This window comes from Gorilla gorilla, chromosome 19 (genome assembly GCF_029281585.2).
Source record: "Gorilla gorilla gorilla isolate KB3781 chromosome 19, NHGRI_mGorGor1-v2.1_pri, whole genome shotgun sequence".
NCBI lineage: Eukaryota > Metazoa > Chordata > Mammalia > Primates > Hominidae > Gorilla > Gorilla gorilla.
The window spans coordinates 77,243,161-77,261,930 of NC_073243.2; the positions used below are offsets into that span (position 1 = coordinate 77,243,161).

Below are 18,770 nucleotides of genomic sequence, written 5' to 3' on the forward strand. Positions count from 1 at the left end.
CTCAGCCTCCCCAGTAGCTGGGATTACAGGCGCCCACTATCATGCCCAGCTAACTTTTGCATTTTTAGCAGAAGCTGGGTTTCACCCTGTTGGCCAGGCTGGTCTCAAACTCCTGACCTCAAGTGATCCGCCCCTCTCGGCCTTCCAAAGTGCTGGGATTACAGGCATGAGCCAGGGCACTTGGCCTCATTTGTTCTTTTTAAGCCCCTTTCTTGGCCAGGGGATGGCTCGTTCTAGCGTGAGGTCATGAATGGAAGAGTTAGTGGCCAGGAATTTGTGGAAGAAAGAAAAAAGGGTAATTCGCTAGGTAAACAGGAAGCTAGAATCTGTTTTGGAGATAAAATGAACCCACAGAGGCTGGGAGGAGAAAGGGAATTGAGCCAGTTGTTGACTAAGGCTACTTCTCCTCCCTTGAAATTTACTTGGAAGAGCAGCTGAGGCGGAAAGATGGAAAGCAGTCTTTTCAAGAGTTGGTAAGCAAACCTCCAGTTTTAGTTTCAGCTGCCTGGTCTGTAGATTTTTCTTCATAGAGGGAGAAAGCTCAGAAGTAAACCACATGGCACTGCAATCCATGAGAATCTACTTGGACTCACCTAAACCACGCTACATTCTGTCACCGATATAGCTTGGGATCACACATTTTCTCTTTGTTTATCATTTTACTCTTCCTTTGCTCTGAAGTCTTAGATATTCTATATACAGCCTCCTCCTCCTCCATGTCACATATATTATGAGCACTAAATTAAAATGGCAACTTTGATAGAAATACTAATCTGTGACTAAATGTTTAACAAGGGGGCAAAAAGGATTTACATTTTGATCTTCAAACATTGGAAAATAAATGCCCTCAGTTGTCAGCTTTCCAAATTGACAAGACTGCAAGGGCAAAACAAAATTTCCATGCATTTGATTGACCTCTGTGAATTGAGCTATTATTAGCAGATGAGAACTTGCCAAAAATATCTGGAAAATATCAGCTGAAAAGTGATTGAAACGAAGTATTTAAAGCAGGTCAGCAGGGCCATGTCTGAAGGAGACAGATTATAAAATACATCTGCATATATTGTATTTATACATAATATATGCCACATATAACATACATATATATACCTAACAATTCATTTTAATTCAGCAAATATTTATCGAGTGGCTATTGGGTCGGACACCATGCCACCCTAGGCTTTGGGAACGCAAACAATAAGCTTTAAGTTCTCTTACCTCCAGGAACTCACAAGCTAGAAATATGTGAGACAAAACGCCATAATTCCTACAACATAATACACCTGACAAGGGTTAGATGAGCAATTTGCATAAAGTGCTACCATTGCAGCAATTAACAAGGCAGAGGAAACGTGATGTTTGTTCTGATGATCAGAGAAGCCTTTCCAGTAGAGATGACATTTACCTCCTTGGGATTTCAGCAGACACAGGAGAGTGAGAATGTCACTCTGGCAGAGGAAACAGAATTTACAGATTAGGAGTACATGGCTGGAATGAAAGAGTTGGGGATGGAGTGGATAAGAAATAGCAGTGACTACAGTTTGAGTGATACATTTATTTGCATATTCATTGATTGAGCAAACTTTTCATTGGTGCTGAGGGAGGTAGGCCCAAGGTATGTGCTGGGTACAGAGGCTGAGAAAACATGGGACAGAGTGGTGGAAGATGGGCCTGGGATTGTGAAAAAAAACAGAAAGCACCAGCCCTGTTTGATCCTTCTAGAAGGATTTTTTTGTGGTGTCCCAATGATACCTTTCATTGATAATGGTTACCATTTCATTGAGCACCTCCTAAGTGCTGTGCTAAATAGCTGTGTTACTGCTAGTTCCAGCAATCCTGCATGGTAGGTGTTTTCTCTATTTACACATAGGAAGAGAAGCTCTGAGTGCCTGAGTGCCCAGCTTGTCATATACGATGCTTGGATTTGTGCAAGCATTGATCTCAATGGCCTGGTAATTATAAAAGCTGAAGAACAGCTGAAATCAAGAACTTCTCCACCCCAACCCCTGAGGACAATACCACCTCCAAATGCCTTGGGCCCACTCTGGTCTCTGGTGTGGTGGGACAGCGCTGTCCGGTCTGCGCAGGTGATTTATGTCTGCCTGCTTTTCGGAGAGGCCAGAGTTTATTGCCTTGCTGGGCAGAACTGCAGCTGGGGCCTGCCCTGTCCCATCCCCATCCCCCCGAAAGCAAAGATTTCCAATTACTGTTCTGTAGAAAATGTCAAAAGCATTATTCAACTATTCATTATCCCAGGTTTTGCAATTTTTCATATGTTTTTACTCTTATCTGCCAGCACTTGAAAAAGACCAGCTTTTTCCTCTTAAGAGAGCTTAATTTGCAGAGCTGTGCAGTCTTCCTATTATGTTCTTATCATCCTCTCCCTGTGGTAGGCAGAATGACAAGGATGACAAAAAAAGAACCAAAAATATTTGAAGGCCTTCCTGAAAATCCACCGGAATGAAGGATCCCAAAAGCCTGAGGCTCCGTTCCTCGAGTGACCTGGAAGGGAGCCAAGGGCGGCTGGCATTAGCTCTCACAGTCCACTCGGCAGGAGCTCGTGGCTAGTGCTCATGGGACCCAAACCACCACCCCAGGGCCATGGGATTTCCCCCAGGGGCTTAACTGGGGGATTAAGCAGCTCTGAGGTGCCAAGAGGTCCCCTCTCCCCGAAATCCTCGTACCAGTGCTAAATTACCTTTGGTATCCCAAGGACCAGAGGCTAAGGGTAGCTTGGGGTGAGTGGTTAGCTCTTCCCCCATCTCCTCTGGCCCCTCCGCCCCATTCTTTGATAAGGCAACTGACATTTTTCTCTTTGCTATGTAAAGTGCTATGCAGAGGCAACTTCACGTCCCCTAGCTCGCTCTGTTCCACCTAGATGGCGCCCTAAGCCCCGCCTGTATGGAGATTCGGAGCAGCCATCTCCCTGGATGCCTTCCTCCCACGATCCCCAGGTTTCTGAAGCGGGCGCACCAGGACTCCTGGCTCACCCAGAGAGACGCCTTGCCCGCGGCGGGGCTCGCTCGGGGAAATCCCCGCCCACCTTGTTATTCCTGCAGGGGAATCCCCGCCCCCCGTCCCTGTCACTCGGGGAAGGGAGTTCCCGCCCCTCGAATCAACCAGGGGGAGGGAATCCCCGCCCATCCTGGAGGCTCGGCGGATCCCCTGCGCAGCGAGGCGAGGAGCGGACCCCAGCGCCGGTGCGTGCCGGCCCCGGGCAGCGGGACGCGGCGGGGCGGCGGCTGCAGGCAGCCGAGGGGCCGCAGGCCGAGCCCAAGGCACCGGGATTGCGCCTCCCGCGGCTGCCGGCGAACCGCGGCTCTGCGGCTCGGGGCAGGCGCGGCGGCGGCAGCTGCGCGGGGACCCGCCGGGCGGCGCCTGGGTCTGGACGCGCGAGGAAGCCGCGGGAGCCTCGGCCAAGCCGCGAGCAGGTGAAGCGACCGTCCCGCTGCAGCCGGGACGCGCGGCTCCGGGTGGGCAGGGGATGGGGGAGGCCCGGCACCCCCGAGACCGTGTGTGCCCAGGAAAGTTTAGCGACAAATCCGGGTGCGGGAATCCCAGCCCTGGCAGGGCGGGGAGTGAGGACGCCGAACCGGGGTCCCACGTTGGGCGGCGCAAACTCCTCTACCATCCGGCCGGGGACCGGGAGGGCGCAGCCCAGGGGAGGGGGCTAGACAGAGCGGGACCGAGACAGCGGGACAGCCGGAGACGCACTGCCGGGGGTACTCAAGACAGGGCCGGGACCTCCTGCCCGGGCGCACATCCCGGGTCCCCATCCCTGGGCCGTCTTCTGGTCCCTTCCTCCGACAGGAGCGGAGGTACTCAGGTACTCCGGCCTCAGGTAATGTCTTGGGGACCATCCTCCCTCGGGCTTGTTTCATCTCTCAACCCCCGCCTCTTTGCCCAGATGAGACGTTAGACGCGGGGCGAGGGAATGCAGGGGGCGCGCAAAGATCAAGGGCATCTTAGGGCCAGTTATTGGCGTCTGCCGGGGAGATGGGGAACATAGTGATAGGGAAATCCTGCTCTCTCTCTGAAGTCGAGTTTCTCCTAAAATCTGGTTTCCCCCTCCCTCTGTTCCTCTCTCCCTCCCTCGGGTTTGCGTTTGTGTTTTAAGTCTTTGAGCTGCCTGTGGTCCCCGCTATTTGGAAAATCCATTAAAGCTCAAGGCTGAATTCAGCAGCAGGAGGGTCCAGGACCCCTGGCAGGAGTTTGCCAGAAGCTGTCCTTGGCAGCCCAAATCTATGCAGAGACCTTGATAAGGGACACTGGAGTGGGAAGAGGACAAGGTCTGGCATGGGCTGGTCGCAGAGACTTTAATGGCAGGCACGAGGGCATTCCAGAGCTCCAGACCTGCCCTGGGAGGGCAGTTGGGCAGTGTTGGGGGATAGAGCTGAGTCTGAGTCTGTCCCCTGCAGCTGGCCTAACCTCTTGCCTCCACCAAAGGTAGGGTAGGTGGATATGTTTGCCTTGACAAATCGCAATGAAACTACTGGAAGTGGTTGCTGAGTGGCTGCAGTAAGTGATGTCCTGATCTGTCCTTGCAGAGAGACCCCCTGGACCTTCAGGGCCTGTTCTCCAGTGGGGTCTCAACACTGGAGGGCTTTAGGGGCCTGGCATCTCTACTGGGCCAGCTTTTGTGGGTTGTGACTTCTGGGTGGTGGCCAGATAGGTACAGGTTGGCAGGTGTGAAGTGGGAGTGCTGCTTGTGGGGGCAGAAGAGAATGTCTCATAACACACCCCTGGCTGTAGGTGGTGGTTCTGGCTTCATGAATTCCTTCTTCCATTAGGATGGGCCCAGAGCTGCTGCTCCTATAATAACCACCTAGTTGTGTGAGTGAGTGTGTGTGTTGCGGGGGTTAGGTGTAGGAGTACGGGGGTGGCAGGTGCTAGGAGAGGAAAAATCAGAACCATGTAAAGTATATAAATGCACCTACCTTGACATAGTTAATATGCTCCTGGAAAAATATTGAATTATACTTTAAATCTATTGCTGAAATTGATTTTGCATGCACTTTATGGCAGTTTACTATTTAAGGAAACTTATGATAATTTCTCTGTTCATTTCAATCATTTTATTTTTGGAATACCTGTGGTTTGCTGTGCTGGAGGCTGAGGAGGCTTCGAGGTTCCAGGATATGCTTAGATGAAAGATGCTCCGTCTGTGCTGTCAGTTTGTCAGTTTCTGTCCAGCAGGAGAAGGGAGAGAAGCCTGCTAAGCACTATGGTGCAGACCAGTGCACATGCTGCATGTAGTAGACGCCATGTGTTTATTGGATGAAGGAGTGAAGAGATAATTAAGTGAGTAAAGTACCTGAAGAGTGGTCCAAATAAAACATTTTGGGAGTATGGAGGAAAAAGAAGTCACTTTTGCCAGAGAGGATCTGAAAGGCTTTGTGGAGGAGCTCTTAGGTAGAAGTCGAGAGGTTGATCCTCAGTTAGGACTCAGTGCTAAGGACTCAGAGGAACTAAGGACTCAGAGGAACTTAGTTCTCCAGATAGTAGGGAGATGTGTGGGATTTTTTTTTTTTTTTTTTTTTTGAGACTGGGTCTCATTGTTGCCCAGACTCAAGCAATCCTCCCACCTCAGCCTCCCGAGTAACTGGGATCACAGGTGTGTGTTACCACACCCAGATAATTTTTGTGTTTTTTGTGGAGATGGGTTTCACCATGTTGCTTATGCTGGTCTCGAACTCCTGGGCTCAAGTGATCCTGGTGTCTTGGTCTCCCAACGTGCTGGAATTACAGGCATGAGTCACTGCGCCCAACCTGGCCCCTCGTTCTGCTCCTACACAACCCTTTAGCACACTCACCATGCTGCCCTGGGTGTGTTTCTTTAGGGCCTTATTTTTTTCATACCCAGATAAGGCCTGGAACAGTTGCTAATCAACTTCCTCAGGTTAGACAGGAAAAGAGGCAGAGGGAACACCCCAGACCCCACTACCCCCGGCTGATCATACTGTAGGGTGTTGTGGAAACCCTCTCCCAGAGGCTCCAGGCCTGGTGAGCTGAACAAGATAACACAGAGCTGTGGATACTCCCTTGCCTTTGATCATGTGGGCCTAAGTGACTCAGACCATGGTGGTGGGGGCATCTCTGTTGGAAGGTGGCTCCAGGTCTCTCCTACTGCACCATCCACAAGGGGACAAATTCCAAAGATGAACCCACAAAAGGTCAGGAGCAAATCCAAAGAGAGGCTGAATCTCTTTAAGAAGACAGACTTAGAGACTCAAGTTTTCAGCCTCTTTCTTCTGCCCTCAGACACATCCCCGCAGCACCAGGGAGGATGCTGAGGTCAGAGTTGAGTTTCAAGGACAGGAAGAGCTATGCAGGCAAGCCCATGAGAGAGGTTAGCAGACAAGTGGAGAGGCAGGGATGTCTCAGAGGCGCTCATCCCCAGAAGGATGATGGGAAAAGGCCACTGATAGAACAGTGTCTGCAAGGGGTGTTCATGAAGCCAGGCTGCAAGGGAAGAAGGAGACAATGATTGCCAAGACAGTGAAACTGCAGGTATAGACACTGGATCCAGAAGTATGCTGTTTGAAAATAATCCACAGAGTATTTTGAGGAGGTTGTAGCATTAAAGGAGGGTTTGTTCATGAGAGTCCCTCCATTCTCCCTCCCAGGCATGTTTGGTAAACAAAAGAGATCTGGGAGAGAGTAGAGAAGCTAGATCAGGGGTGTTTGGGCTGGAAGAGGTGAGCAAGTGCAGGGAAAGAACAATCCTGGCATCTGCCTTCCCTGGAAGGCCAGAGGGAAGCAGAGGTTGGTGAGGCCCTGGAAAGAATGAGGAAAACAGGGGAGGCATTTGCTGAGCCCTGGGGTCACTTCGTGAAGCTGGGGGCTGGAGGAAAGGGCTGCAGTACTGCTGCCTGCCAGGGGAAGCAAACCCGGCACCTGGCACCAGTAGAGGCAGCCAGGAGGGAAAGGAAGGACTCCTGAGTTGGGGTCAGAGGCTTTGGCTGGAATCCTAGCAGTGCAGAGAACTTCCTGCTGGGCCAGATGATTAGCAACTTTGAAGCCTCCATTTGCTCATGTATAAAATTGATGCAGTCGCTACTTCACAGGGTTGTTCTTAGGAGGAATCGAAAGAGGTATTAAGGTGTGTTTGGAAGGCCCTCCATGACCGCATCTGCTGTATAAGGGGTCCTTTTGAATAGTGTGTCCAGAAATGCATAAACCTCTCACCAAAGTCAGTGAGAGCCCAGTGGAATGCAGAAGGCAGGAGTTTTTAGCAGACTTGCCTGAAGCTTTCTTTCAGCTGTGGATGAAAAGTTTTGGACTACTCTGAGCAGTTGGGTCTCCCTGTTTGCACCTTGACAAATCCTTCAAGATTTCTGCCTTTTAATCCATTGGCTTGTTGCAGTGCTGCATCTAAATTTAATGTCCCTCTCTTTTGCAAAGATCCAGTTACCAGGTGCAAGGCAGGAAGAGGCTGGACAGGCTCCTCTGTCCTCCATGGTTTGGAAGGGCATCATGCACTCACACTTGGTAACGCCTGCATTTGAGGAAGCTAAGGCCCAGAAAAACAGAGAACTTGCCCCATTAGACAACCAGAACTAGAGTCACAAAACACAGTTGCTTGATCTGGGGAACTCTTGTCTTTCAATAGCCATGGTGTTGGCCAAGATGCAGGTGGCTGAGGAAGAATTAAAAATCTGCAATCCCCCTTGGTTTTATTAATGGGTCTTTGATTATAGTTGAAAAGATGAAAAAATAGTCTCACTTATTAGCGAAGAGGGAAAGAAAAGGAGCATTTGACTTACTAAACACTAAGTAGATATGTGCCAAATTAAATGAAATTGGGGAAAATGTGAATAATTTTTTTTTTTTTTTTTTGAGACAGGGTCTCACTCTGTCACCCAGGCTGCAGTGGCATGACCACGGCTCACAGCAGCCTTGACCTCCCCGGCTCCAGTGATCCTTCCACCTCAGCCTCCCAAGTAGCTGGGAAGCTGGGACTACAGACACCACCGCACCTGGCTAATTTATTATTTTTTAAAATTTTTTTGTAGAGATGGGGTTTTACCATGTTGCCCAGGCTGGTATCAAACTCTGGGCTCAAGCGATCCACCCACCTCAGCCTGCCAAAGTGCTGGGATTATAGGCATTGAAGAATGTTTTTTAAGGAAATTGAAGTATAGAATTATCTGGAAAATTTTCTGAAATTATTCCTTATTTTCCAACCGGATGGTCTATGTCTAGATTTGGACCTATGCATCGGTTGCATATAAAAGGATAGATCTTTTTATGGTATCTAGAAATTTGACAATCTTGATCTCCTATTATCCATACTTTAGAAACAGAGAAAAGATGGAATTGGAAAAGAATACATTTCCCATGGGTTCTAGCGGGGAGTGTTTGAAGCCAGGTAGGTCATCTGATTCAGTCTGATTGTCTGAGAGCTAAAGAGTTCTGTGTTCTATTTACAAATGTGTTCAAGAAGACACTGGGAGCATTTACAATTTGAAAACTTAATAGTTGAAGAGGCCTTTTGTGGTCCGATAAGGCGGCTGAGCCGAGAGATGGTTTGTTAAGACACTAAGCATGTGGAGAAGACACATTTGTCTTTTAAGCCTCTCCAGCTCCGGGAAGAGGCCTACCCCTGGCCGTGGCCTCTCTCCAATGCCAGTAGTGTATTCACCCCACACTCTTGATGGGGCCAGCAAACAGTCTCCATTCTGAAAGTTCTGGCTGCTCCATGCATGCATTCCCTACCAGAATGCGTTCTGAGTGAATAATGAGTGGTCTATGAACTTCCAGAAAATCAGAAACTTAAGATTCTGAACTCTCTTTATGAAGCCATTGAATGAAACCAGATAGCATTGAACACCTGGCTGGCAAAGTTATTCTTGGATTATATGTTTTTATATACAGTGTTTCTGGGGCTCATCAAGCCCTCTAGGAGGCCTGAAGAGGTTTTGGAGAAGCAGTGTTGGGGGAACCGACTTCACAGCACAGAGGATTAATTTTGCACACACAATTGTTGCGAGCTCTGAATGAAATAATAGCAAGGAGATGGGGGAAGTTTTGTTGTCTTTTAAGTCTAAGAAGCAGCCTGAAATGCCTAGATATCCACAGGAGGATTTTAAAAAATCACAAATTCTTAAGGATCTGCAAGTCCTTGAAAGGGCATTATCCAATCTCTTGCCTTCAGGGAGGAATAAACTTAGCTCATTCCAGTTAAGGATCTATGGTTTTAACAGCTTCCTGAGGAAGGGGCATCCATGGCATATTTGGCCCTTAACACAGTGATGCCCCAGACTGGTTCTTTGAGGTGTTTTAGCAGGAGTCGAAATGGATTTCAGAGGGGTTACTCTTGGTCTCTCTTTTTTTTTTTTTTGAGACGGAGTCTTGCTCTGTCGCCCTGCCTGGAGTGCAGTGGCGCGATCTTGGCTCACTGCAACCTCCGCCTCCCAGGGTCAAGTGATTCTCCTCCCTCAGCCTCCTGAGTAGCTGGGACTACAGGTGCATGCCACCACACCCAGCTAATTTTTGTATTTTTAGTAGAGACGTGGTTTCACCATGTTGGCCAGGATGGTCTTGATCTCTTGATCTTGTGATCCGCCTGCCTTGGCCTCCCGAAGTGCTGAGATTACAGGCGTGAGCCGCTGTGCCCGGCTGGTCTCATTTTTATCAACACTTGGACACCTCTAGTACTTGGCTTTGCAAGCCCTAGACTTTATCATCCAAGTTAACACAACAGACCCTGTTGTCCTGGCCTCAGGACAGCCATCATCCTGCTTGGCTAAAAATAAAGACAGCACTCATATAGTGTAGAATTAGTATTCCTACCATGAGCAGGGGCACGCTTTGTGCTGTGGCTACCCCAAAGTCAATTCCCTGGCTGGGACCTGCCAGCTCAGGCAGTGGGAGTTGTACTGGGAGGAGGGTGGGAGAGATGGTAAGTTTGGATCTCAGTGTACTCAGTAGGGGGAAGGGGGTGGGGAACTGGGCTGCCTTACATGGGAGGCCTCCGGGCGTCCCCAGGCAGCTGGTGGGAGGAGAGAGGGTGTCAGGGAGCTTTGCACTGTGGGGGGCCTTCTCACTACTGTCACTCCTAGGGAGATCTCAGGATACCTAGGGGGAACAAAATAAACACCAACTCTTTTGTCCCTTTCACCAAAGGCCAGCATGTTTCCGATGCCTGTCTAAGGTGAACCTGGCTTGTCCTGTTTACACGTCCTGGGATGTTACTGTAATTCCAGTATTCCGGAAGACTCTGTTTCTGGAGACTGGAGAGGCAAGTGTATTTTGGGGTAGCCATAATATCTTGGGTTGGTGGGTACAAGTTTGAACACCTAGTAATGCCCCTTACCCCTGAGGAATTCCAGGGACTGAGCCACCACAAATGTCTTCAGGAACCTGACCCTTCCATGTCATGAACACTAAGTAGCTCCTGACACTGCTTATGTTTGCATGCAGGTGATCAAATGGAATCATACACTCTCTCCAAGAGCACGAAGGTTTCTTTTTCTTTTTCTGTTTAATAAAGCAAGATGTCAATAAACTCCACATTTTTGTGTGTTGGCCAATGGACACTTATAAAATGTCTGATTTCAGCTGTGTTTTCAGTTGAACACCCCCCACCACCCGCCCAACACCCTCTTTCTGGCACAGTGTGTTTTATGGAGATTTGGGTAAAACTAGATTGTGCTATATGGGTCTCCCGATGAAGAGAATTCACTTCCAAGGCTAAAGCAGCCATGCAAATATTATTACAAAACCACTCAGCATACAAAATTGGCATAGCTTTCCTCCACAGTTTGCCACTGCCCGCTCTCCACTCCTACCCCGCCCTGGCCACCTTAATTCCCAGTATCATTAGGCTGAAAGAAGGGACAGCTGTCTCCAGAAAATGTGCTCCGAGTGTCCCCATCAGCGTGGATTCCCAAGAGAGAGCAGGCAGTGAGATGGCACAAGGAGAGGAAGGTACTGGAAAGAATTGCATTAACTCCTCTCTGGACTTACTGCTCGTCTTTAAAAACCTAAGCAGATGTCAGGCTTATTGATTTCTTTATTGGTGGCAGCTGTGGAGCTGCAGTCCACTATTTTTGGCACCTGGGAGATGCACACGGCCCCTGAGCACACTTCCCACCTTCTGATCCCTCACCTGCTCAGCTTCCCAGGCTCCGTCTTTATCTTGAGGATCTCTGAAGACTGCCTCTTCCCCTGTACTCTTCAGGATCCAGTACAATGCCTAGTACATGGGTAAAAATTAAAATTATTGGAATGTCCACTATTTGGCAGGCACTGTTCTAGACACTTGCCACATACAGCTCATTCAGTTCTCATAATCTGATGAGGTACATACTGTTATTACCCCATGTTCATTTCCTGGGGCTGCCGTCAGAAATTAGCACAAACTTGTTGTCTTAAAACAACTGAAATTTATCCTCTCACAGTGTCCTCTTCACAGGTCCAAAGTCTGAAATCAAGGTGTTGACAGGGCCGTGCTCCTTCTGGAAGCTCTAGGGGAGAATCCTTCCCTGCCTCTTGCAGCTTCTGGGAGCTGTGGACATTCCTTGCACTGCTTCAGCCCAGTCTATGCCTTTGTCTTCACGTTGCTTTGTCTGTGTGTCTGTGTCTTCTCTCTTGTCTGCATGTCTCTACTTTGTGTGTCTCATTTATAAGGACATTTGTCATTGGAGTTAGGGCTACCCAAATAATTCAGGATGATTCCAACTTGAGATTTTTAATTTAATTACATCCGCAGAGACACTTTTGCCAAATAAGGACACATTTGCAGGTTTTGGGATGTGGGTATATCTTTTGGGGAGCTACTCTTCAACACAGTACAACCCCTTTTGTGATGGAAAAATGGTGATACATTGTGGTTACGGAATTCTCTGAGGTTACACAGCCAGGAGCTGGTAGAATTGGAATTTACACACAGCAGCCTGGCTGTAGAGCTTGCATATGGACCACTACTCTCTCTTGCCTTTTAGTAAATGTGCTCCGTGATTGTTCACAGTATGAATGGAGGGCAGCACGGGTGGGGAAATAGATGGATAAAAAGATACTGATAACAGTAGTTGGCCAACATTCTCCTTCTCAATGTATTGAAAATAGTAACAACAACTGATATTCATTGTTTTATGCTCTTGACCCGGGACTCGTCCTTGGATCCTCTTTTTTGGCTATTCTAGGGAGAGCTCAACTATCTCAAGGCATTGGCTACCATTTATGCGCTTCTGCCTTCCAAATTTATGTCCGTAGCCTTGATTTCTCTGCTGTGTTCCAGACTCATGTGCCCCACTGCCCCCTTACCATTCCAGTGGGGGCGTTATAGGGATCTCTAACCTAACACAACAAAATGCAATCCTTGATATGTCTCTTTCAAGCTAGTTCTTTCCTTCTCCTCCTCCCATCTCAGTAAATGGCACCACCATCCACCCAAAGGCTCATTCCCAAAACTAGAAACCACTCTTCATTCTCTTTTCCCGACACTCTGTATCCAAATCCAGGAATAAGTCCTGTTGGCCCCACCTCCAGCCTCCACCTTGTTCTCCCGCCTCCACAGCAGCCGCCCTTGTTAAAATCACTGCCATCTCACCCCTGGACCCATGCTGCAGTCATCTTCTAACCGGGCCACCTGAGGACACTCTTGACCCCAGTCCTTTTCCTCCGAGCAGCCAGAGGGGTCTTTTATTTTTTAAGACTTTTTTTTTTTAATATAGCAATTTTAGGTTCACAGCCAAATTGAGAAGAAATTACAGAGATTTCCTGTGTACCTCTTGCCCCTACACATGCAGAGCCTCCACTCTCATCAACATCCTTCACCGCATAGTTCATTTGTTACAGTCGATGAACCTGTGTTGGAACATCGTTATCCCTCGAGTCCATAGTTTACCTTAGGGTTCATTCTTACATTCTATGGGTTTGGATAAATGTATAATGTCATGGGTTTGGATAATGTGTAATGTCATGTATCCACCATTATATTATATGAGTAGTTTCACTGGCCTAAAAATCTTCTGTGCTCTGACTCCTATTCATCCCTCCTGCCCTGCTAACCCAGAGGGGTTTTTTTCTTTGTTTTTTTAAGAGATGGGGTCTCACTGTGTCGTGCAGGCTGGTCTCAAACTCCTGGGCCCAAGTGGTCCACCCGCTTTGGCCTCCCAGAGTTCTGGGATTACAGACATGAGCCACTGTGCCCGGCCAGAGGGGTCTTTTAAAAACACAAGTCGTATCACTCCCTGGCTTAAAACTGGACATTTCTCGTTGCCATTTCAGTGTGATTCAGGCTCCTTGCCCCAGTCCACCTCTCCTATGACTCCTTCTCTTAGCACTCATTGCCCTCACTCTATGCCTGACATGCTGTACTTCTTTCAGTTTTGGAACACACCAAGTTCTGTCCCATATCAGGGCTCTTCTTCTGCTTGGAAACATCTTCCCCCAGATCTTCACAAGAACATATGATCTAACAGGAAACAGGACCACCCCCAGGTACTCTATCACATGACTCCTGTTTGAAATAAAATCTTTGATTTATTCATTTATTATCTGTCTTAGCTGTTGGATCATACGCTCCATTAAAGCAAAGAACTAGTTTGTGTATCTCACATGCTGAAAATAGTTCCTATTTCTGCCTTTCCTTTAAGGGTTCAAGGAAGAGGGTTTAAAATATCAAGTCTCGGCTGGGCGCGACAGCGCATGCCTGTAATCCCAGCACTCTGGGAGGCCAAGGCAGGCAGATCACGAGGTCAGGAGTCCAAGACCAGACCAGCCTGGTCAATATGGTGAAACCGCGTCTCTACTAAAAATATAAAAATTAGCCAGGCATGGTGGCGCGCGCCTATAGTCCCAGCTACTCAGGAGGCTGAGGCAGGAGAATCGCTTGAACCGGGGAGGCGGAGGTTGCAGTAAGCCGAGATCACACCACTGCACTCCAGCCTGGGCGACAGAGTGAGACTCCGTCTCAAAAAAAAAATTAAGTCTCAGGGCAAATCGGAAAAAATCTTGAGCCTCAAAGTAGAGAAAAAGAAATGATATTCTTAGTGTCTCAAGATTAAGTCCCAGGCCAGCTAGAGAAATAGTACATTGGGAATCTGAGTGAGTATATTTCTTCCCTCTGTTAATAATCTGAGTGAGTATATTTCTTCCCTGTGTTAACAATCTGTGTCCTGGGTTTATGAGCAGGAAAATGAATTATCCAATAGACACTCAATAAATGTCTGTTGAACAAGTCAAGCACTTAAAGCATTTCAGGCACTGTTCCCAATTATCCTTATTTTTCAGATGAGGAAACAGAGGCTTGGAAAGGCTAAGTGACTTGACTGAGGTTACATATCCATTAAGAGTTGGAGCAAGAATTTGAATCCAGATCTCTCTGTCTACTAAGCTCCTATTCCCAACCCACGATTCCATACAGAATCTCTGAGAAGCAGGAACTGCCTGGGATCCCTAAAGTCTCTACAGAGCCCTGAGTTTACTAATTCATTTTCCCGCTCATAAACCCAGGACACAGATTGTTAACACACAGAGAAGAAATATACTCACCCAGATTCCCAGTGTACTACTTCTCTGAAAAGTTGGCCTGGGACTTAATCTTGAGAAGCTAAGAAGTTCATTTCTCTTTTTCTCCACTTTAGGAGTTTCAGGCTCAAGACTTTTTCTGATCTTTCTTGCAACTTGATGGTTTAAACCCTCTTCTTTGAACCCTTAAAGGGAAGGCAGAGATGACCAGGTTGAGTCCTTATATGCAAAGGTAGAATTTTTCTGTAATCAGAAAAAGTTCTGAGGTCTTCCTCCTCCTGATGTTCCTTACACATGAAGACTTTTATGTAGTTTGGTCTTTTCAGCCTCCGCGTTTCTTCCTAGCTGATAAGAGCCCTAGGGTGAGAGCATGGACTCCATTTTCAGATTGGCTATTAGCGAGAACCTCTCCATTGAGTCTTGCTAAAAGACTGGTCCATTTCTTGGTCACTAGCTTTGAGCCAGTCATGAAAGAAGACAAAGGACAGGTTCTTGCCAGGTGTAGGGCTCAAAGTTTGCAGACTAGGGAGAATGAGAAATCACCTATTCATCTCTTTCCCTGTTGTTGGACCTCCTTTTAAAAATAACTTCCATCTTGAGAATTACATCAGCATCCCGTAAGTAAACATTGGACAAAATACTACTATTTTGGGCAAATAGTAATTGTGAGGATGTCCAAGACCCGTAACTGTAGGTTGGGCTTTTATTCCTAGAAAGGTCTATAGTGGCTAATGTTTAGTGTATCTGGCAAATATAGCTGCTCTCCTGCAGAAAGGTAGAACTCTGGCCATTTGATATATCATGCACTTCACCTCTGCTGTCATGAGTGGGATTTGCTATGGTAACCAGAACTTTGCCCGAGGATTGTGCATGTAAGGTGTCACTCATTGGTAGTACTCTTTATTTTTAGCATAAACCAAAAAGGAGCTGCTCATTGTTCCTGCTAACATGCAGGTGGGTAGTCACAGTGGAGCCTGGGAAGAATTGTATGTGCTGTTCTCATGGGGAATGTCACCACCCACCACAGTTCTCATTTGTTGGAGCAAGATGTGCTTCTGGATTTCCATTGGTTAAAATCTGTGCTGAAAGTTGTGCACTAGGATAGTTGGACTTGCTTTATTTATTTATTTATTTATTTATTTGAGATAAGATCTCCCTCTGTTGCCCAGGCTGGAGTGCAGTGGCATGATCTCGGCTCACTGCAGCCTCAACCTCCCAGGCTGAAGTGATTCTCCTACCTCAGCCTCCTGAGTAGCTGGGACTATAGTTTGCACCACCATGCCTGGCTAATTTTTTTGTTTGTTTGTTTTTGTTTGTTTGTTTTGAGATGGTGTCTTGCTCTGTCACCCAGGCTGGAGTGTAGTGATGCAATCTTGGCTCACTGGAACTTCCACCTCCTGGGTTCAAGCAATTTTCCTGTCTCAGCCTCCTGAATAGCTGGGATTATAGGTGTGCACCACCATGCCCGGCTAATTTTTGTATTTTTTTTTTTTTTTTAGTAGAGACAGGGTTTCACCATGTTGGCCAGGCTGGTCTCGAACTCCCGACCTTGTGATCCGCTCGCCTTGGCCTCCCAAGATGTTAGGATAATAGGTATGAGCCACTGCGTCTGGCCTGGTTTTTTTTTGTTTGTGTTTGTTTGTTTGTTTGTTTGTTTGTTTGTTTGTTTTAGAGACAATGTCTTGCCATGTTACCCAGGCTGGTCTTGAACTCCTGAGCTCAAGTGATCTGTCCGCCTTGGCTTCCCAAAGTGACAGGATTACAGGTGTGAGCCACCGCCCTGGGCCTGGACTTGATATTTTAAATAACTCTTTCTCATCTGCTCCTTCCCATCTTCATCTTGGCATAGCATGTAAGGTTTGCCAACAATGGCGATCCTGCAGATAGGAGGTGGGTGCTTTCCGTAAAGCCACTGGAAACTATGAAAGCTCAGCAAACGTTTGAAGGAGGTAGTATTATCTTCTCAACATGACACTCATTTATTTCCGAGTGCTTATACTTTGTCCTCACTGCCCCCAAATCAACTTTTTTCCTTTTTTCATCCAACTAATGTTTATTTAGCACATGCCACGTAGAGAAAAGATATATATACTTCATATTCTCAGTACAGGGAATAAAAATAAAATTCAGTTTGCCTTGAATTATCAATTGCATCAAATTGTTTGGCTGTCTTCCGGACCAGAGGGAGGAAAAATGGTGAAAACTGCTTCAAGAACATAGTGGCCAGGCGCAGTGGCTCACGCCTGTAATCCCAGCACTTTGGGAGGCCGAGGCAGGCGGATCACTTGAGGTCAGGAGTTCGAGACCAGCCTGGCCGACATGGTGAAACCCCACTTCTGCTAAAAATACAGAAAAGTAGCTGGGCATGGTGGTACACGCCTGTAGTCTCAGCTGCTTGGGAGGCTGAGGTGGGAGAATCGCTTGAACCTGGGAGGCGGAGGTTTCAGTGAGCCGAGATCGTGCCATTGAATGCCACCCTGGGTGACAGAGTGAGACTTCGTCTCAAAAAAAAGACCAAAAAACAAACAAAAAAACACGGTGAGCCTCCTGAACCTCACTTTTGCTGGTGACTTGGAACTGGCTGGGATCTCCCGTGGCATATTTGCTGATAGATATGTATATCTAGGACCGAGTGAATCTGGAGCCATGTAACACTGTACTCCATCACCTGTGAGTTTGGTTGAGGATGCAAACGAGTCCAAAGTGAAGCTGCAGTTCTTTTATCAGTTGATATCAGCTGTGGGGCAGAAACACTAGACTGGAAGGTTCTTCCAGGCATAGACTATATCCTGTTTGATGCTGTGACTCAAGTACCTAGTGCAGTGCCTGTACTATAATAGGCCCTTCATGAAGGTTTTTTAATGAGTGAGATTAGCATCAGATTGGCACGTCTGGGTGGGAGAGAAGAACCTGGGCTATACGTCCGGTCCTACTTATAAGGAATCCATGAAGATCCCCATAGTCTGAAATAGTCCTGTCCTTCAAAAACATATAATCTAATGTGAGAGGGAGGACCTCTGAGGCAGCGCTAGTTATGACTTAGGATGTATGGGAAGATGAATCTTCTGATAAAAGCATCTTAAGAATTATCCTAACATCACCAGTTTTCTTTTCAAATGGAAAGATTTCACTTTACACACTGATCATTTTAGATGATTTCATAAACTATCACACATGCAGCCCAATTCATTCATTCAGTAAATCAGATCTTTATTTGACACCTACTATGTGGTACCCCCTTAGACTCTAGTAGGGAAGACAGACATTCAGTATATGTTTTTAGTTTGTTTGTTTGAGACAAAGTCTCACTCTGTCACTCAGGCTGGAGTGCAGAGGCGCGATCTCAGCTCACTGCAACCTCCACCTCCCAGGTTCAAGCGATTCTCCTGCCTCAGGCTCCCAAGTAGCTGGGATTACAGGCGCCCGCCACCACGCTCAGCTAATTTTTTATATTTTTAGTAGAGACGGGGTTTCACCGTGTTAGCCAGTATGGTCTCGATCTCCTGACCTTGTGATACGCCCACGTGGCCTCCCAAAGTGCTGGGATTACAGGCGTGAGCAACCGCGCCCGGCCCCAATATATGTTTTAAGCTGAGTCCAGAACATGACCCCATAGAGAAGTGGTTCTCCACGCCAATGCACATTAGAAACTGCTCCTATCGTTGTTGTGAATGACATCCATGCCAAGGATCAATTCTGAGCCTTTTACTTGATCCCTCAAAGCATTTGAAACACACATAGGTCATCCCTCCCTTATCGTTGAAACACTCCTTACCTTGGCTCTCTGGATACCACACTCTTCAGGTGTTTCTCCTGGTGCCGCAGGAGCATTCCTTCCTAGGTTTCTAGGCTGCCTCCTCTTCCTCCTGACCTCTTAATAATGCTGGAGGGCCCAGGACTCAATGGTTGCACTTCCTGTCTTTTCTCTGTGTGATTCCTGTCTGCGATGTCTGTCATCCTGATGGCTTTAAATGTTATCCGTAAGCCGAGAACTCCCACCGATCTATCTCCATCCTGTACTCCTTGCATGTATAATTATCTACTTGACCCTCCTGCTGAAGGGTCATCTCAAACTTTAACATCTGAAGCTGAATTCTGATTCCCACCCTGCCCATTCCAGATGCTTCATCTCTTGTTCGCTCTTTAAAAATCATTCTTCAGAATACAAGCATTGCTCCTCACTTCTCCCCTCATGGAAGCTACACTCATCTCTCAATTGGGCTATTTTAGGAATCTCCCAGTTGCTGTTGTTCCCTTTCCTCCTCATAGTCTATTCTCAACAGAGCAGGCAG

General features: G+C 47.4%; 1 protein-coding gene across 4 annotated transcripts in view; it reads left to right on the plus strand.

Moving 5' to 3' along the window:
- Positions 1-3,319: 3,319 nt before the first annotated feature.
- The window catches only part of PDZD2 (PDZ domain containing 2), a 472,513-nt gene continuing 457,062 nt past the window's right edge, over positions 3,320-18,770 (plus strand). For 3 of the 4 annotated variants that reach the window (XM_019013353.4, XM_055367600.2, XM_055367601.2), the window contains exon 1: positions 3,320-3,431. The gene's annotated coding sequence lies outside the window, so the exon portion shown is untranslated. The remainder of the gene's footprint in view (positions 3,432-18,770) is intronic. The other variant, XM_019013355.4, reaches the window with a different exon arrangement.